This window comes from Eretmochelys imbricata, chromosome 2 (genome assembly GCF_965152235.1).
Source record: "Eretmochelys imbricata isolate rEreImb1 chromosome 2, rEreImb1.hap1, whole genome shotgun sequence".
Lineage (NCBI taxonomy): Eukaryota > Metazoa > Chordata > Testudines > Cheloniidae > Eretmochelys > Eretmochelys imbricata.
Genome location: NC_135573.1, coordinates 58718817 through 58738329, shown reverse-complemented (window position 1 = coordinate 58738329; position 19513 = coordinate 58718817). Strand labels below are relative to the sequence as shown.

Genomic DNA, 19513 nt, shown 5'->3' with positions numbered 1-19513 from the left:
ATGTAGACAGGTAGCAGTGTTTTATGTATTTGAAAAACAGTATCATCTTCCATTATATTCCATAATGTTTTTTTGCACCAGACCAGTTACTACTGGGTACATAATACAGGTACAACCCAATTAGACACAGATTAGATGCAAATATAGTGTGCCTAGGAATTACAGGCCCTGTGGTATGTAATCTCCTGAAGTCTAATCCCTGAATACAATGGAGCAAAATTCCCAGCTCTGGTTTAAGTGAGTGCAATTCTTAATAACTTCAGAGCAGTTATGACAGTTGTGAGGTTAGCCCAATGTCAATGACACCATTAAGATGTAAATACTGGGCAATAGAAAAGTTACCAGTTCACAGTAGCCTTCCTACAACTGAAAGGATACCATGCGACTTTAGCAACAACATTGAACAGAACAAAAAGTCCTATTGAGTTCAATGGAATTTTTCATATTAGCAGTTCAAGTATATCATAGCAGAAGCTGGTAGCAACCCTTGTATTTAGGTTGCCTAACACTTTCCATTATAAAGTATTCTTGCAACTTCATCTTTGAGAAGCTTTCATGCCTCCATTATTTGCAGTAGACCTTTGGCATTTGGTATGCCTTTGGTATTCCGCACAGGGAATCCCCCGTGGGCTACAGAAGTGCTTTTTCTTAGTCCCATGAAATTCCATTCAGATTTTGGCTGAGATATAAACTATTAAAAATGGCCATTTCCCTTCTCTCACTTGCATTCCTCAGGAAAATACTGGCAACATGCCAAAACCACCACTGAACATTCGGAGGCATGGCTTGCACCCCCACAAGCTGCTCCAGAGAAACATCAGGGAGCTGCCAGAGTAACTGAGCTGTAGCAGGGGCTGGGAGAAAGGACTCTATTCCACAGATCCTCTCTCTGCCCCCACTTTCAGGACTCCCAGGTGTGCATGTGGCAGGGTGGTAGAGACAGACACAGGCTGGGCTCCCCAAAACCACTACTCCTCCCAGACTCAGCACATGGGAAGTCCCAGACGACTGGAAAAAGGCTAATGTAGTGCCCATCTTTAAAAAAGGGAAGGAGGAGGATCCTGGGAACTACAGGCCAGTCAGTCTCACCTCAGTCCCTGGAAAAATCATGGAGCAGGTCCTCAAGGAATCAATTCTGAAGCACTTAGAGCAGAGGAAAGTGATCAGGAACAGTCAGCATGGATTCACCAAAGGCAAGTCATGCCTGACTAATCTAATTGCCTTCCATGATGAGATAACTGGCTCTGTGGATGAGGGGAAAGTGGTAGACGTGTTGTTCCTTGACTTTAGCAAAGCTTTTGACATGGTCTCCCACAGTATTCTTGCCAGCAAGTTAAAGTAGTATGGGTTGGATGAATGGACTATAAGGTGGATAGAAAGTTGGCTAGATTGTCGGGCTCATCGTGTAGCAACCAATGGCTCCATGTCTAGTCGGCAGCCAGTATCAAGTGGAGTGCCCCAAGGGTCGGTCCTCGGGACGGTTTTGTTCAATATATTCATAAATGATCTGGAGGATGGCGTGGACTGCACCCTCAGCAAGTTTGCAGATGACACTAAACTGGGAGGAGCGGTAGATACGCTGGAGGGTAGGGATAGGATACAGAGGGACCTAGACAAATTAGAGGATTGGGCCAAAAGAAATCTGATGAGGTTCAACAAGGACAAGTGCAGAGTCCTGCACTTAGGATGGAAGAATCCCATGCACCGCTACAGACTAGGGACCGAATGGCTAGGCAGCAGTTCTGCAGAAAAGGACCTCGGGGTTACAGTGGACAAGAAGCTGGATATGAGTCAACAGTGTGCCCTTGTTGCCAAGAAGGCCAATGGCATTTTGGGATGTATACGTAGGGGCACTGCCAGCAGATGGAGGGACGTGATCGTTCCCCTCTATTCGACATTGGTGAGGCCTCATCTGGAGTAGTGTGTTCAGTTTTGGACCCCACACTACAAGAAGGATGTGGAAAAAGTGGAAAGAGTCCAGCAGAGGGAAACAAAAATGATTAGGGGTCTGGAACACATGACTTATGAGGAGAGGCTGAGGGAACTGGGATTGTTTAGTCTGCGGAAGAGAAGAATGAGGGGGGATTTGATTCCTGCTTTCAACTACCTGAAAGGGGGTTCCAAAGAGGATGGATCTAGACTGTTCTCAGTGGTAGCTGATGACAGAACAAGGAGTAATGGTCTCAAGTTGCAGTGGGGGAGGTTTAGGTTGGATATTAGGAAAAACTTTTTCACTAGGAGGGTGGTGAAACACTGGAATGCGTTACCTAGGGAGGTGGTAGAATCTCCTTCCTTAGATATTTTTAAGGTCAGGCTTGACAAAGCCCTGGCTGGGGTGATTTAGTTGGGGATTGGTCCTGCTTTGAGCAGGGGATTGGACTAAATGACCTCCTGAGGTCCCTTCCAACCCTGATATTCTAGGATTCTATGGCACCAGCGGTCAATCCCCCATCTGGGGCTTATACAGGAGGAGGAGCTCCCCACAACGCTGGGGCTGGGGCAGGTAGAGAGAGAGCAAGGCTTCCTCCTGATCACCCCCGGAACTGCAACCTATTTCCCTCCGCCCCCCTCAGGGAAATTAGCAGTCTTTTGTTGCCAGATAATATTGTTAGTCTTGTTGCTCAAGTGATAACAGTTTGTGCTGCAATGCTGGAGGCTCAAGGTTCAAACCCTACTGCTGATTCATGATTGTGGGTAAGGGGGGTTGTTACAGTTGCACATAATGTTTTTTTATTTAATTTATTTTTTTAATTTATGTCATTATCATTCATCATTCAATGAAATAAAATACATTTTTTCATTTAAATAACAACCTAGGAAATTATACTCCAAAAATACTAAAATAGCATGATTAGGTTGCAAATTCAAGCACTCAAAAGTTGGGATATGCCCATTATACACTTTTCTTTGCAGTTTTAATCAACTCTCTTGTGCATATGCATTATGATACATAGTCTTTAACTACAGGATATCATACCATTATTTCCACAGGATCCCTATGCACAGGATGCACAAACTTGGAGAATTAAGGTTGCATAGACTACTGTAGGTCTGACATTTCCCCATTTTTGAGTGCTTCATTTTGCAACCTAAATAATATTCTTTTAACATAGTTTGTGTGTAATACTCAATAGTTTGTAACACTGATCATGATAAAAATCATGTATGAAAAGGAATCACTCAGCTCTTTGACAGGAAAAGCTAGTCCACGATTGGGTTCCCAACGTGAGACACCTTAAAGGGATTTGATGTTAGGGTATGTGACTGTAGCATAGGTAAGTTATCATAGTGTGTACATGGGAAGATATTTTACAGTATTAAGATATTTTTCAATTACTATGTGCAATCTGATAATTGTACACTGTTTAATTTTTCTAAGATCAAACATGCCATGCCCTCAGCCATCAGTTAGGAAAGCAGGCTTTGCTAAGTTCATGAAGATTGATTCAAAGATAAATGATGTTATAAGTGAAAACAGCATTCTGCACTAGCTCACTAAACCGGAGTTCCATAACAATTTACAGTCCCAATTCAGAAAACATTCTTATTCAGAAAAGCATTTAAAGCACATGCTTAAAGCACACTAAAGTCAACAGGACTTAAACATGTGCTTAAGTCCTGTCCTGAAATAGAGATGTGAAGAGTCCATCTAGGTATACTAGTTATTTGTTAAACAAACTCGCATTACTTTAGTGATTCCATGATTCAGTAAATACAATTATTTCATTTATTACAGTGTGTGATACCAGGAAATTAAATGTAGAACTACATTAATATAAAGTAACGGTGAAGGGTTTACATACGCAAAGTCAGAATATTCAAAATTATTAACTGAACAAGAGAACTCTTCTAAATTGCACATACACATTAAAATAAAGTTATATTATAAAGTAACAAAAATATTATGTAGGTGCAAGAAAGCAGATTTTTAAAACTGGCATCTGAATCAAATTTTAAATTTCCATACTTGTGTGTGTAAAATCTCAACTGTACTGTGGCAATACATAATTCCTATGAGGTTTCTATGGTGTCACTATCAAACTTACATAAATAATTATTTAACATAGCTTTTTCAAACATGTCCACAGTATTTTGGCAAATTAGTGACCTTGGAACTATGTTCCTGATAGCTTTCAAAATCTGAATGATTTCGCTTGCTCATATTAATCATTAATGTAACTTTTTTCAGCTCTTAAAAACTAATGTAAACTCTTAGGACTTTTCAAGAGCTAAGGCTCCCACTAATTAGCTTTCTAAGCCAAGTAAAAGCTATTTTGCACTCCACTCTAAGCAATTTTATAGTTTGTTTAGTATACAATATTTAAGTTTACATTTTGGAAGTGCTTCATTGTAGTCCTGTACCAGGACTTAATATAATTAAAATCAAGTCAATAGTTTGTTTTTGTTTCTCCTCATTCAAATAATCCTTATCCACTGAATTCAAATCAGAAAATAATGAGACACATTTTATGAGATCAGTCTGGCTGCAGATCTTATTAAAAAGCCAAACCAAACAGGAAGTTCTTACTAAATTTGACCCAAACCCAAGTGCATGGGCAACCTGTATCATTGCAGGAATTTTGAAGCTGTCTTGGCCTCCATCATGCTACAGGACAACCTACAGTTTTTCACTTTAATCTGGCACATTGGTCCTTCATGCAGGCACAAACCCCATGTGCATGTGGCATGTGCTTCTCTGCAGAAACTAGTAGATTTAGAGCCCACACTCTGAGGGGGCTTAGAAGGTCACAGGAGCCAATGATGCCAAAGAGATAGCGACTCCTCTGAACCACACTTTATTGAAAAGAACTAATCACCTGTGCATAAAAAATGAATACCCAAGGTGCTCCATGAATATCTTAATATGCAGTATCTCTTGAGGCCCAAAGTTAGCAAAAAGCCATTTCCTAGGAGAAACATATGGAGAACAGAGTTAGGGTAGAAATCCCAACACATTTTTTCTTAACCACAAAAGCAGATGGCCTTTACAGCCCAAGCGCCCTTACTGCTGAGAGACAAATAACAGTACTTTCTTACAACGTGCCCATCATAACCAGCAGGAATTCAATAAATTACAGAAAAGTACAATATTGCTCAATACATGGAAAGGGAGGAAACAAAACTGGATCCCTTTAAACCTAAGGAGCAGGCAGCAGGAAAGAGGCCTGTTGCTCCTGGCAAGGCTACTTTTACATTCCACCCAGCAAAGCTGGGCAGCACAGCCAGAGGCCTGGTCACTGGCCAATCCAACTGGCTGGTTGTCAGATGACAGTAAATCCAATTAGGACATGTAACCCCAAACACATTGTCAACTAAAATCCTGACCACCTCACAGACCCAAACCTAACTGCTCTCCTCGAGGTGAAACACTCAGAAACAGCCAGGAATCAGCAAATCCCCTGTCAGCAAGAAGTGCATTGTTTTACAGATGCTGGAGCATTATAAATATGTCTACACAGCTCGCAGCAGCGACCATCCATCCCCCATCGACAGACTTAACATAATAACAGCCATAGTGGGTCAGACTCAAGGTCCATCCAGCCCAGTATCCTGCCTTCTGACAGTGGCAAATGCCAGGTGTCCCAGCAGGAATGAACAGAACAGGTAATCATCAAGTGATTCATCCCCTGTTGCCCATTCCCAGCTTCTGGCAAACAGAGGCTAGGGGACACCATCCCTGCCCATCCTGGCTAATAGCCATTGATGGACCTATCCTCCATGAATATATCTAGTTCTTTTCTGAACCCTGTTATAGTCCTGGCCTTCACAACATCCTCTGGCAAAGAGTTCCACTGTGCGTTGTATGAAGAAATACTTCCTTTTGTTTGTTTTAAACCTATTAATTTCCTATTTCCTACCTATTAATTTCATTTGGTGACCCCTAGTTCTCGTGTTATGAGGGGAAGTAAATAACACTTCCTTATTTACTTTCTCCATGCCAGTCATGATTTTATAGACCTCAGTCATATCCCCCCTTAGTTGTCTTATTACTCTCTCCTCATACGGCAGCCATTCCATACCCCTAATCATTTTTGTTGCCCTTTTCTGAACCTTTTCCAATTCCAACATATCGTTTTTGAGATGGGGCGACCAGATCTGCACTTGGGTTAACGGAGCTCATACTAGCCCTGAAAATAGCTGTGCAGACAGCGCTTTGAAGTTGCGGCTTGCCCCTACTAGCCTAAATCTATTAAACCATGCTGCGGAGGCTCATTGCTGTGGGCTGTGTAGACATACCCTAGGCCTGATATACCCTCTTCTACGTGAGGGATGGTTGCTGGCCCCAGTAAGGATAGAGCCTGTGCCTCAACCTACTCTGGTAAGCTTGCTGATATGCACCGAGGCTTCTGTCAGGACCAAAAAACCCCATTCCTACAAACCTACCCAACTTCACAGGGGCATAAGTGATGTTAATGCAAGTACTACCTTTATATGATGCTGCTATGCCCTCACAATAACTTCTCACCACAGAGTTGAGCTTCTAGTCCTACCACTTCCTAAAAGAGTTAATTTTTCATTCTGTTACCCTGACGATAAGCCAAGACATGCTTTACCCAGACAGACATACACACACACAGAGTTACTGTCAATCTTGTATGTTCCAAGTTGCATTTGCATAGAGAAAAGCCAGCATTTACATTATAATATAAATAACGTATTTCCTTTCTTAATGTAACTCTATTTCTGCTCAAACATTTTACGGCACTCCCAAACTTGTTCAGCACATATAAAGTTGTACTACAAATAAAGGGCTGCTGTTACCTATTAACCTGTGTGGCCGCTTGATGAACTATTGTACCAAGTACAGAGCAAAATATTAATACCAGTTTAAAATCTTGTGTCCAGATCTGAAATCAAACCATACACTATGAAAAGAAAATATTTTTGTTTTAACTAACAGATACAACAAATATTTTCTTCTTGTAATAATTTTTTCAATCTCTTTGGTTAAAGTATTTGCAATTATAATCTCTACAGGGTTAGTAAACATTTTCAAGGTACAAAGTTACAATCTGTGTGAAATCCTGTTCAGTGTACTCTGACATTACCAGTGTATCTACTCCAGCAGCTCACGCATTGCCTAAACATAGTTAGCCGCTCAAAAGTTACATTTTTGTCCTCTGATGTAATATTTCAAGTTTTGTTAACAGCAGAGCATAAACATCATTCTTTTTCAGGGTATCCCATGCCCAAAGCAAGTAAAAGTCAGTGTGCCCTGCCCTCCTCCCCCAACCACTGAAGTTTCAAACATGATTCAGAAACTCAAGAAATCAGGGCATTTGTTCAGAATTATTAAGAGCTAACTGATAAATGTAAGAGCAGAGGGTATTTCTTACTTCCTGACAAGCGGGATCAGATTGGGGGCACCATTTCTACTTTAGAGTTGACCAATTTTATAAATATGACAAACCAGAGAAGTTGTTTCAAGATACGTACCAAAATAGAAATCAGAAATGAATACCATCACTCGAAAAGGAACATACAAAAATGCACACTTTTACTTGGTTATACCTTTAATAGGATAACAATAATACATAGTTACATTCAGGAACCAATAGTAGATCATGTGCAAAGTAACGTTTACTCTGTTCAGGTCTATTTGTAGAACTGAAGTTCTGTAGTATTTATGATGGTCATTGTGATCTATAAGCTATTTTGAATCCAAAATTTTCAGTGCCACATGGAAACATTTAAGTTTGCCAGGTCATATATGTTAAGACTTAGGAAATGGGGCCTCAAAATAAGCACATGTGCAAAATTCATATTAATGTTTCAGAACATTCAAAAGGTTCCCAAATAACAACATAGACCAAGACAGCGAAAGAAGCATTTTTCCAAAGAGTTATATGAAATGATTGGTGGTGTCTGGAATTCACACAGGGAAATGGCAGGAGTTGCTAAATACGTGCAAGATCAAAAAGCCTGCAGAGGCTGAATAGTATAGGGGGACTGAAAACTGAGCTAGAATCTAGCAATTCCTGAATTCTAATCCTGGTTCAAACACTGACCTCTCTCTCACCTGTTTCCCATCTGTAAAACTGGGATGGCACTTGCCTATTGTAACTCTCCGTTTTGCAATAAGAGTGTTTGTAAAGCTCTTTGAAAATGTAAGTTATGTGTCAAGTACAGCACAGTGATGGGGTGTTCACTGCACAACAGCCCTGAAATGGTTAAGGAAGCTGAGAAAAGTCCAGTTAGTGTGATAGGCCACACATGAGGGGATTAGGCTGAAGAAGCAACCCCTGATCCAGGATGAAGTTCATCTGAGCGGGCGTGGACTGAGCTAGTATAAAGCCAGGATACTGGCAACAGAAACGGTTACAGTGAGGATTTCTGCAGCCACCCTTGGTGCATTAGAGAGGGAAAGAAGGAATCCATGGAAAGAGTAGGACTCTGACTCTGAGGGAAGGGTGTATGCAGAAGAGAGGGGGATACAGAAGGAAGCCTTTAGGAGGTGAGTAGAAAGCAGCTCAGGAACAGAGCAACAAGGTTGAAGACTGAACAGATCTTGGCTGCATGTTGTAGGGTCCCTGGGCTAGAACTTGGAGTAGTGGGAGCGCCCAGGTTCCCCGACCAGCCACTGACACAGTGGCATTGCCTGGACAGTGGGTCAAGTTGAGACTCTGTTCCCCACAAGGGAAGAAAGCTGCAGCTCCTGGAGTGAGAAAGAACAACAGGGGTGAGAGACACTAGGGGAGGTCTTGGACCTCGAAGACAGCTAATCCCCAGAACATCCAGAAGGAGGTGCCACCTGCAGGGAGTGAGTACCCCATTAAGAGTACATGTAATAAACCACAACCTCCTCTATTCTTAATTAGCGTTGGCAGCAGAAAGTAGTAATATTAAAGCATGAAACTGTGTTCTCTAGAAACCTCTTTTTACTCTAACTTGCTTCTATCACTTTACTAAGGAGTCATTATTATAAGAGAATAAAAGGGTAATTTTATTTTAAAAGACTGTACAAATCAGCAAGCCAAAACAAACAAGGGATTGAAGTCATGACAGACAAGTATTTCCATAATTTTTCATACTAAAAATGTATGCGATAAGGTGCATTGTGAATGGGTCCACCTAAGTCTTTACTACTAGTAGTAGTCTCCCCAATGTTGAGGACGATGTTGACAATCACAGTTTATGCTCTTATTAAAATGATGAACTAACCATAGCTTGGTTTTGTATTACCTTCTCAAATCCACATTCTAAAACATGCATAAAGTCCTCCTTAGAGCTGACTTCATGAAACAGAGTTTAAGGAGTTAGAGGGCACTAGCAAGTTCTCTCGTTAGGTGCTAACTTGAAATGCTTAACTACAGTGCTTAATTTGAAATGGGTGTACACAGTATTGAGAGGCAGGAGTTTAATATCAAGATCCCACCTAGAAGAGATTGTCTTGTCACACACTGATTCAGGACCCACAAATCTCAGATTATGCTATGGAAAACTAGATTAAGAAATGGTTCTGAAATCTATATTAAGAAATAACCAAGCTGGCATTCAGAATTTCTCATCATTCTGTTAAGAGAGATTTGCTACATCCAGCTCTCAATATGGATGAAGAGTCTTGACTGGTTGCCAAGAAGGCTCATGTTTTTTAAAATAAGAAAAATATTTTGTTACACTAAATTCATCTGTTTCATCAATTTTAAAAAGTACATACCTTGGTACCAATTAAATTAGCTCAAATTACCATAGCTGGTATTTTGAAAAAAAAATCACATGCATAATTATAATTAAGAATAATTATACATTCTGCCCATTGCCTTATTAGTCCCAAAATACAATTAAAAAAACAAACCCACTGGATGGGTGAGTCAAGTTGCAGAGAGGCAATGCAGGAGGAATCTGCAACCCAGTGCATAGAATTGCGCTTTATAAAGTTTCTCATCTTGGGAATACAGAAAAGTGAGTGGGGCAGGCCAGGAAAGTGGAAGCGACTTGTACACTCCATCTACTCACAGAAAATTGACTAGTCCAACACCTGATGTGATGGTACTATAAAGAGACAGAGCGACTATTACAGCCCAATGTTGCAGTAATAATCATTGTTTGACTGACTGAGGGTGCACCTTTAATCCAACTCACACGTTAAAGAGAAGAGAGAGTCTCCCAACCCCCATGTAGTTCTTTGGAGCACTGCCTACAAGAGACAGCAGCCTGCATCAATCTGCATATACATTAAGATTGGTTAATGTCATCCTAGAGCTCAGTATTACTGACCTCTGACCAATATTGATCAAACTTAAAGATTCACCACATGGCTGTTTTCAATTGATCAGAAGCCAGGATTTCTCTTAAGTATATCATGGAAAAAAAAGTGAGTGCATGATAGAGAATTCACACGTTTGTATGGCCAGTATTCTCTGTAAGCCCACGCTGCTTTTAGCTTAATATTCTGGTGCTTCTTAGCCATTCAAATAATCAAAGAAATCTACATAAGCCTACTACCTTGTGTATGTATCAAAACAAAGCAAATGCAGAGGAAAGGAAGGTACTAAAACCTGTTCTAGCATACTGTATATTTAGAATCTGACTTTACAGTGCTAACTACTCTAACCACTGAAAAGCAGTTTATTAGTAAGTACCAGTATTTCCACACCATACACCAGAGTGGAAACTCTTTAAAATCCATGTTTGCAACTTAAAAGGGACACGAGTGTGAAAGCCAGGGTTTTTTGCTTTAGTAAAATCTAGTCCATAATAATAAAGAACTTGAGAATTTTCCTTGAATTCTAAACCAAGTGTATCAGACATACAAAAAAAAATTAAATTGGAAGTATCAAACAAAATGTTTTGTTAAGAAAGCTGACATATCCCAGATTTCAATATTTTGGTATAAAATTTTAATATTTTGTCAAATTAATTGACTTTTAGAGTAAATGGTTTTGTGTGAAAACTTAATCATTTGCATGGAGTCTTTTTTAGCATTTGTAGAGCTGTAGAATGATGCACAAAGAAAAGAAATTCCAATTAAAACATAATTTTAGCTGAAAATAAGTAATCAATTTGTACAGTTTTCATTCAAAATTTGCTCCTCAGAATCTATAAATACAAGGAAAGTGAAAGAACCAACAAAATTTACAACCAAAATTGAAACATATAAAATCTGTAACCAGAATTTTGTTGCAAGTACTTGCAGCATTAATATTTTCATTGATTCTTTAGATGAACCTTATAGGAGCTAAATCTTAGACTATGCAGCTTAAGGAGGCAAAGTAATTAATCCATCAGTCTGCACTGATATTCACCAAAGCATATGAGGACATAGTAAATTTATTTCATAATGATAAAAATGAATTCAGAGCAGGAGAAGTATCATCACTAGACAGGGTGTTTGGTTACCCAAAATTTTATTATGCTTTTGATTACACTACATGATCAATGAGTAGAGTTACTGATATCAGTGCTGAATATTAAGGCCACGTCTATGCTATGGGGACTATTGCAGCATAACTACAGACCCTCGTTATGGCAGTATAACCTCTTAACATAGAGACGGCCTACAGTGACAGAAGGAGCTTTTCCATTGTTGTAGGAACATTGCCTCTCTAAGTGATGGTAGCTAAGTCAATGGAAGTATTCGTCAGTCAACCTAGCTGTGTCTACAGTGGAGGTTAGGTTGACATAGTCATGGTGCTCTGAGGGGTGGGTTTTTCACAACCCTGAGCACCATAGCTATGTTAACTTACATTTTAAATGTAGACTAGGCCCTAAGACTGACACTAGAATAAAAACCATGTCCCATGCCATATTTCCGAAATTCTCTTGTTACTTGCAATAGTCTCAAAACACACAACTCTGATAAAATCCTAACTGATCTTTACATCATTCCAATCCTGCTTTTAGTTGGTTTAAAAACAAAAGTACAATACATATTTGATAAGACATGAATGCAGAAAAAAGTACCTACTCCATGACCTGTAAACATTCGTAATTTTACTTGCTTTTGAAAGGAGAAAAAACTAGTTTAGGCCAGTTTGATTAGTTTCCCATGGCTTCTGAAACCAGTTCCTCTTCCTGTCCAGAGACACATTTATTTTGTACCAGCTGTTTTAGTGGCAAATTTCTCATATCTAATATATTTAATGGGACAGGCTAACATAAATGGCCAACAGCTATGTAAAAGGATGAGATTAGTATCTGAAAGCCATCAAATCCTCCATCGCTGTCTCATGGAGTAATTCAGTGATTGTACCATCATTCATTGATAGGCTTGCAGTCAACTCCTGACATCACTAATGTTGCGTATGAGAATGAATATTTTGCTTTAAAGATCAGTTGTTCTGCTAACAGGGCTGTGACTGTTGTGAGGCGTGACCAGGAGGGCTGATGAGGTGTAACTTAGTACTTATTGAATTGAAAGTAATAGAGCAATACCTTCACAAGAGCATTTAAAATCAAGTGTGCAAGTGACATAACGTAGGTAGACAGAAAATGGACATGGTAACAAAATATATTGGCAGAGGGGAAATGAATTTATGTTGAATAGGAAAGCAGTTATGTTAGTAAATGATTCCTTTTTTCTACTCTTAACCTTTTCCTCAGCCAGAACAATACCTATTTTAGTAGCATTCACTATTGTGTTTTGAGAGATAGCTAAACATCTGTGTAATGGTGGAACTCTGTTGAATATAAAGTACAGCATTAAAGGTCTACTGTTCTTGATCCCACTGAAGCCTATAGCAAAATTTTCATTTACCTAAATAGGGACAGGATCAGGCCTTTAGGTTGTTTTTATTCTGAGCTCCTACTACTATCAAATGCTGAAAATTTCCAAGTGTTGTATAAACACTTACCTTAGGCCCACAGTTATGTTGAAATAATACTCAGCATTTGGTCTAAAATAAAATAAAAATAGGAAATTCAGAGCTAAATCCAGATCCCATTGAAGTCAATGGGAGTTTACTTGTGATTTCCATGAGTTCAAGATTTGATCTTCAACCCTTAAAATACATATGTGCATGAAAAACAAGAGTAATATCTCAATTTTTGAATTTCCTAGCTCTTATTGATTTAAACCAAATCATGAAAAATGTGTTGTATTTTAATACTTTAAATTGTACACATACTAACCCATGTATTTCACTGAATAAATAATGCAGCATATTTTGTAACCTTCCTCTAAGATTTTTCTTTCAATCAATAAACTAACAATTTTTTTGCCAAATTCAGTTGTCATTTGAGTAGAACAAACATGCATCTTAAGCAGTAAACTTTTATAGATTTTCTCAGTTCAAGTTTCTTTTTTAATTTGCTTTTTCGTATCAAATATTCTTAAATTTAGCTACATGACTCTGTTAGGTTAAAATTAATCCAGAACTCTGTACTTGGTAGATAAGGGGTTGGGAAGGTTTTCCATGCATTATGTGTTCAAGTGCATTTGGACTTTTTAAAACTTACACATACATTGTTACCAATTCTGGAATGTTTACAGAAACAAGACCTACAGAATGTTTATAAAATTGTCTGAGTGAGAGCAAGGAGCAGCTGGAAAATAACAGCATTGCATTTGGCACTTTAAACATTAAATAAAGTAAGTTTCAAAGTTCATTACAAACTAGTATGTACAGATGAGAAGAGGAAAAAGTATTTCTGAAAAAATTAACTACAGACTTTTCAAAGAGTGATTTAAGGTCTTTAAAGGAGAACTCTGAAGGGAGAGGACAAGGGAAGGAAGGATGGGGTTACAGCAGGACGGGGATATGCAGCACAGTCTTCTACACAGCATGCTGGAGCAAAAATGCGTGTATGTGTGTGTGGGAGGATGGGTGTTAAGTAAAAGGAAATACATAAATGAGTCAACAATGATATTTATTACTTAAAAAAATACCCACCAATTTTTGCTCCATCAAGTTGTGCACAAGCTTTCGCTGAGTATCCACATAATCTTACTACTTCATCTCCTGGTTTTCCTGCCAACCATTTTGTTACACATACGTACATACCCTTGCCTCCATCACTGAGTCGTAACTATAATGAGATGGTAAACTTGTCAGGGCAGAGATCATGGCTCCTAGTTCCACTGTCCCTGTTTAGGCACTGAAATGGAGCGGTGAAAGGGGGAGGCAAAGCTGACTTTAAGGCACCTTTGCAGCTCCTGATATGCCCACTACACCAAAGGTGGGAGCTGAGCTGGTATAGAACCGTTTCAGCAGCACTATGCCAGCTAAAGAGAACCCCATTCTGCTTGGGTATTCCCTGGGGGCTGGTTCCACATGCTTTAGGCCACCAGAAAGACAAAAGGTCTGAGGCAGAAGAGCGAACCAGGGCTCATAGCTTTTTTTGTTTGCACTGTCAGACGCGTAGCATATTTCTTCTACTACCTAGCTACAAAATAAAATAAAAAAAATCATTCCAGAATCACTAAAAGACTGCAAAGTTTAAAATGACAAATTTTAACAGAAAATACATGTTTCCCTTATCTGCAAAGTACAGAGTTCACAATTCTATTTGCTCCTTAGTGAGGCATTATATGGAGAAGCAGCTGAGGACCCATAATAGGGCTAAATGACAGCCTTGCCCTTCGGCATGAAGGAAAATAAGCTGTTTGTGTGCTCAAAATGCCCCTTTATCCTCACTACTGGGTACATTCAACACTTCTCAAGTGCATGGGATTTTACTGAACTCCCCTGCAGTCACCTTTTAGGCAAGATTTTAGTTTCTGCCTAGTAATTTAAATTCCAAGTGAATTTTGTGGGTTAGCTTTTATCTACTAAATATAGCAGGGTATAAAGAAAAGTGGACAGGCCTTTATTTCCAGTAACATGAAAGATGTCAATATAATGCACATGTTTATGGAAAAAAGTTAAGCTTATCAAAGCATATAATAATTAAAGGTGTCTGGCCCAGATGTCAGTCTTTGCATGTTTGTTTTGTCAGCTATCAAACCATGTTAGTATGTGATGGCAATGGGCATGTTGACAGCAACAGCTCTAGCATTTTAAAAGAAATCTCAAACTGCATCCAGTTATAAGGAAAAAATGTGCATTGTTCCTAAACTAGTAAAGTTGGTGATTTGTGTAAAAAAATAATGCCCAACACCAAGACTCCAGCCCTGCAAGCAAATCTATGCGGAGGGACTTCTGCACCCAATTGTAGAGCTCTTTGCAGAATCAAGTTCCACATTATTATTTCTGTACATAAACCTTTCAAAACAAGTTAGTTGGCGTTCTGAACAACCGTGATATGATAGGTCTTTTTATGTTTTTCTTTATATTTAGAAGTGCATCTCCCAATAAACAATACAGTTAAGGTTAAGAAGTGCCTTCCATTCTATTCCTGTCTTTAGGAGGAATTTTCCAGTTGGGGAAAAAATTCTCCTAAAAAATTCCATGCTTAGTCTCAGCCCAAAGATGAATTATTTTGGGGCATTTGACTAAAATCAATTATGCCAATTTTAAGTTATGAAAATGTGAAATTATTTTTTCCTACTGTAAAACATGTATCCCAACCGGAATTTGTACCTGTGTATCTTGCGGCAAAAGCTAGAAAGTTTAGAAACCTCAGATTTGGCATTCTAGAGACAAAGAACCAGGGAAGTTTGAAGAAAAAATGCAAGTATACGTGAAGTTATAAAAGTTTTAACTTTACATTAATGTAAGCTTTTGCATTTAATGAATTTCAGCTCAATAATTTCTGAGCATTGAGCACCAATCAACAAAAAAGAAAACAGAGTGAGAAAACAGAGTGAGATCTGCTACATACTCCAAGATTTTACACAACATTATAGTAATGAACTCCTGGAAACTAAAGGAGCAGTAGTAATAAGCGTTAGTCATAAAGACTGCAACCTGGTTTCCTGTTAAATATATAATCATACTGCAACAAAAACTCATTACTTTAAAATATGTGTTCCTTAAAAAATACAACTATGTTTTCCTTTGCTGTAGTCAGGAAGCCAATTTGTGCTTGGGTTTATTCATGTAGCAGGAACACTTTACTGTTTTATTTTTAATGTTGAAGAGAGTGAAAGAAGAGTGTTTAGTACAGGATAAGTTGATTTCTGTCCGTTTTTGTTTCTTTACAAAACAACCCTCCGATCTCAGCTCTGGGGAGTCAAAACAGCAAAATTATTGTGATTCCGGGCCTAATTTATGCTGATTATGTGGTAGTGGAGGGAGCAGAACCATCAAGGAAAGAAGGGTGCTAGCAGAAATCTGAAGGATATGGAGGACTTTTGATGATTTCATACCAGATTTGATAGCTTTATTGTGAGTTCCCTCAGGAAGTCTTATAAAAAAAAAAAAGTTTTACACCAGCACAGTGGGTTTATTAGAAGAAGAACTAGTTATTAAAAAAAATAATAAAAATTAAGCTGTAAGTTTCATTTTTCAAAATACATGGAAGCAAAGTCTTCGACCATCTGAATCCTGGATTTTTTTCAGAATTAAAAGACAAAACTAGGTTAAACTTGACTTCTAAATGTGATGGACAGTCCCAGGCTAAGAGGGCATTCAGCACTGAAAACAATGAAGCATTTCATTTTTAGGTTTCCCTGAAGCAATGCTAGTCAGCCCCTCTTTGCACTGCTGTGAAGCCCAGAGTACATCAGTCTGCAGTATCACAGCTACCAAGAAATCCCTTTTGGAGTATAAAACGGGCCACTAAGGGCTCAAGTAAATGGTACTTGTCTATCATACCATATTTAGTGTTCACAGGGCTTTTTTATTTGATATCATGTAAATATAAAGTAACTTTTAAATGAGAGGCTTGATACACCTCTGTTTTCACTCATCTGAATTGAAGTTAAACTATTATCTGATCTTCTTCTGATGGGCTTATGTCTACAATAACTCCCAGTGAAGGGTATATATCCATCCCATTCCTTTCAGTGAGCTTTTTTTTTTTAAATCAGAAAAATTATAAGAATGAAGCTTCCCACATGACTAGTAGCTCAGTGAAATATCTCCCTCATCTCAAATGTTTTCTCCATAATACCAAATACCGACAAGTTGCTTGGTCATATCAATTATTTGAGGCTGAAACAGATCAAATGCAGCATCGCATAACCTTTGTGATAAAAATGGGGGAGAGGCATAGGCCTCAGACCGAAACCCTTGGATGTACCCACATGTTTATTTCCCTACTGCCTTAGCCTTGGAAGTCAAAGAGCATTGCCAAGAAATAATGAATATGACATATATAACAAACAAAAATACAACCTGACAAAGTAATTACTTCGCTTAAGTAGAATTTTAGTTCCCTTTATTATCTGAATGTTCAGACTATCTTGATGCTCGTCTGTGCAATATACAAAACACAGGGACATAAAATACTAAGGCGCCAATGGTAAATTATTCCTGACTAGGGACCCTCTCAATGAAAATTTAAAATATGTAGTGTTGAATTAATGCTGTGCAGTTATACAGCACCCATCAACAGATCTAAAAGCACAGCACAAATATTAATTCCTTAAACTTCACAATGCTCCTGCAAGCATTATCATCCCCACTTCACTGGAAAAGTGACACAAAGACTTAACCACCCCTATGCTCCATCACCTCTGCCTTCTTGATTAACAACTTTGTTCCCTCAAACTAGAACTATATTAACATATTAAGATAAACAAAAACCATGAATAACTAAACAGGATGCATATAAAAACATCTCACTCACTCTTGCAACCTCTTCTTTCCCCTATTCACCTCCTGAACAACCTTTGTTTGTCATCCTTTGTACCACTATATTTAACTTGGGCCCTGATTCTGCAAGGAGAAATTTGAGGGCAAACTTCTGCACCTACGCAGTTCTTGAAGGACTGCAACCTTAAAATGTAAGCTCCTTGAAGCAGGGATCTGGTATTTTTGCTTTTTAATTATCTGTAAAGTTCATTATACCACCTACAGCACTACAGAAGAATTAGTATTGCCCAACAAAAAATTTTAGGCAGAACTGGGAATAGAACTCAGCTGTCCAGACCCGCAGCTCTCCAGTGGTTCTCAACCTTTTTGGGCTCATGATCCATTTGTAAATGTTTATGGCCTGTCACAACCTAATAATAGTCTGGGGCAGAACAGGAACTAGACATTTTAGCACCTAGGGCAAGCAAGCATATTTGCACCCCCTATTAGAGGCGATGGGGAGGTGGGGCATGCACTGTCACACCCCCTTCCACCCCCCCGTTTTTTGGTTGTGCCCCCGCAACCCAGACACCTGGGTGGCCAGCTGAGGTAAGTCAGGGGGTAGAGGCGGCGCTCCCTCCCCAAGCCCTGCCGCGCATCACCAACCCCAACGAGCTGCCCCAGTGGCTTTGCGCCCTGGGTGGCTGCCCTGCTCACCCTGCCCTGGTTACAGCCCTGCCCTGTGGTGGTTTTGGTTGGATCCTACTCTCCGAGGGAGCTGGGACATGCCCAGCAGTCACCCCACAGTAGCAGCTCCTGTACTGTAGGGCTGGCTGGGCTTGGCTCTCTGCTTTGGACCAATCGTGTGCAAGCAGAGTTGTAACCTGGCTCATGGCGCTGCAGTGCCACTCACTCAAATTAGGCTACCCGGATTCCCGTCATCATGACAACTGGGCCAAACCTGCATGGTGCTGAGACCTCAGAAGTTGCAGTGCCTAGAGCAGGGAGGCGAGCCCAGCCAGCCCCAAAAGACAGGAGCCAGAGGAGCTGCCATGCGACCCTCTGAAACATTCTGGCGACCCAATTTTGGATCCCAACCCACAGGTTGAGAAACTCTGTATTAGACAATGCTTGTACTGTGACTGGAGCTAATTTGGCATGACCTTTGTCTCTAATCTTACCCCATTATACTTTGCCAAGTTTCAGTCCCAGATATGTCTGAAAAAATACATCAGTGCTGGTACTCGGACGAACACTGCTGAAGTGGCAGAGATATTTCAGCAAGCTACCACTCGTGTTGAAAGTCTACATTTTTATAATGGTTCTGTGATAAATGCCCATTAAAATTAATTAGACAGAATACAATATACGTCAGCATGAGTTATTGTCCACAGGTTGGCCAGTCTTTTTACATCAAGGTAGAGAACTGCATATTGGGTACAGAAGTCTTTGTCTGATAGTCACAATAAAGATGAGGGTGGTTGCCTAATGCATGTTAGGCTTAGTCCTCCATCTCCTGGCAGGTTGGCAATGTTGACCTCCAGCCCCACGCTGTAGCTTGAAAGGTAATAGCTAAATACACATGTAGTTAATAGAAAAAAAAATACATTTCCAAGATTTCCATAGAGCCCAAAAGAGCAGAAGATTGGATCAGAGATCAGAAACTGAATACAGCTTTGAAAAAAATCAACAGAAAATTATGATTTTGGAAAGTTCCAAATATTAATACAGGAAAATATTTCCAGTTTGACAACCAATGTAGTCATGGAATAAAACACTTCCATCTTCAGTAGCTGCTAAAATAAGCACTCTTTTACGGGCTTTGACAGGGAACAGAATTCATTTCCCCTTTACAGCTGCACTGTTTCAAAGTCAGTTAAACATCAATGTGACAGCCTTACTTTCTAGAGCTTAGGCATTTACTAGATTATTTTAGCAGGACCTGACCAGAAAGC

The 19513-nt window shown here is 39.4% G+C and overlaps 1 protein-coding gene across 9 annotated transcripts in view; it reads right to left on the bottom strand.

Moving 5' to 3' along the window:
* NCOA2 (nuclear receptor coactivator 2) overlaps window positions 1-19513 on the bottom strand; it is a 255379-nt gene that overhangs the window by 196427 nt on the left and 39439 nt on the right. For 4 of the 9 annotated variants that reach the window (XM_077810156.1, XM_077810159.1, XM_077810158.1 and 1 more), the window contains one exon: window positions 4818-4907. The exons of 4 other annotated variants lie outside the window; for them this stretch is intronic. The gene's annotated coding sequence lies outside the window, so the exon portion shown is untranslated. Of the gene's footprint in view, window positions 1-4817; window positions 4908-12794; window positions 12837-19513 lie in introns of all 9 variants that reach the window. One more of the 9 variants, XM_077810162.1, reaches the window with a different exon arrangement.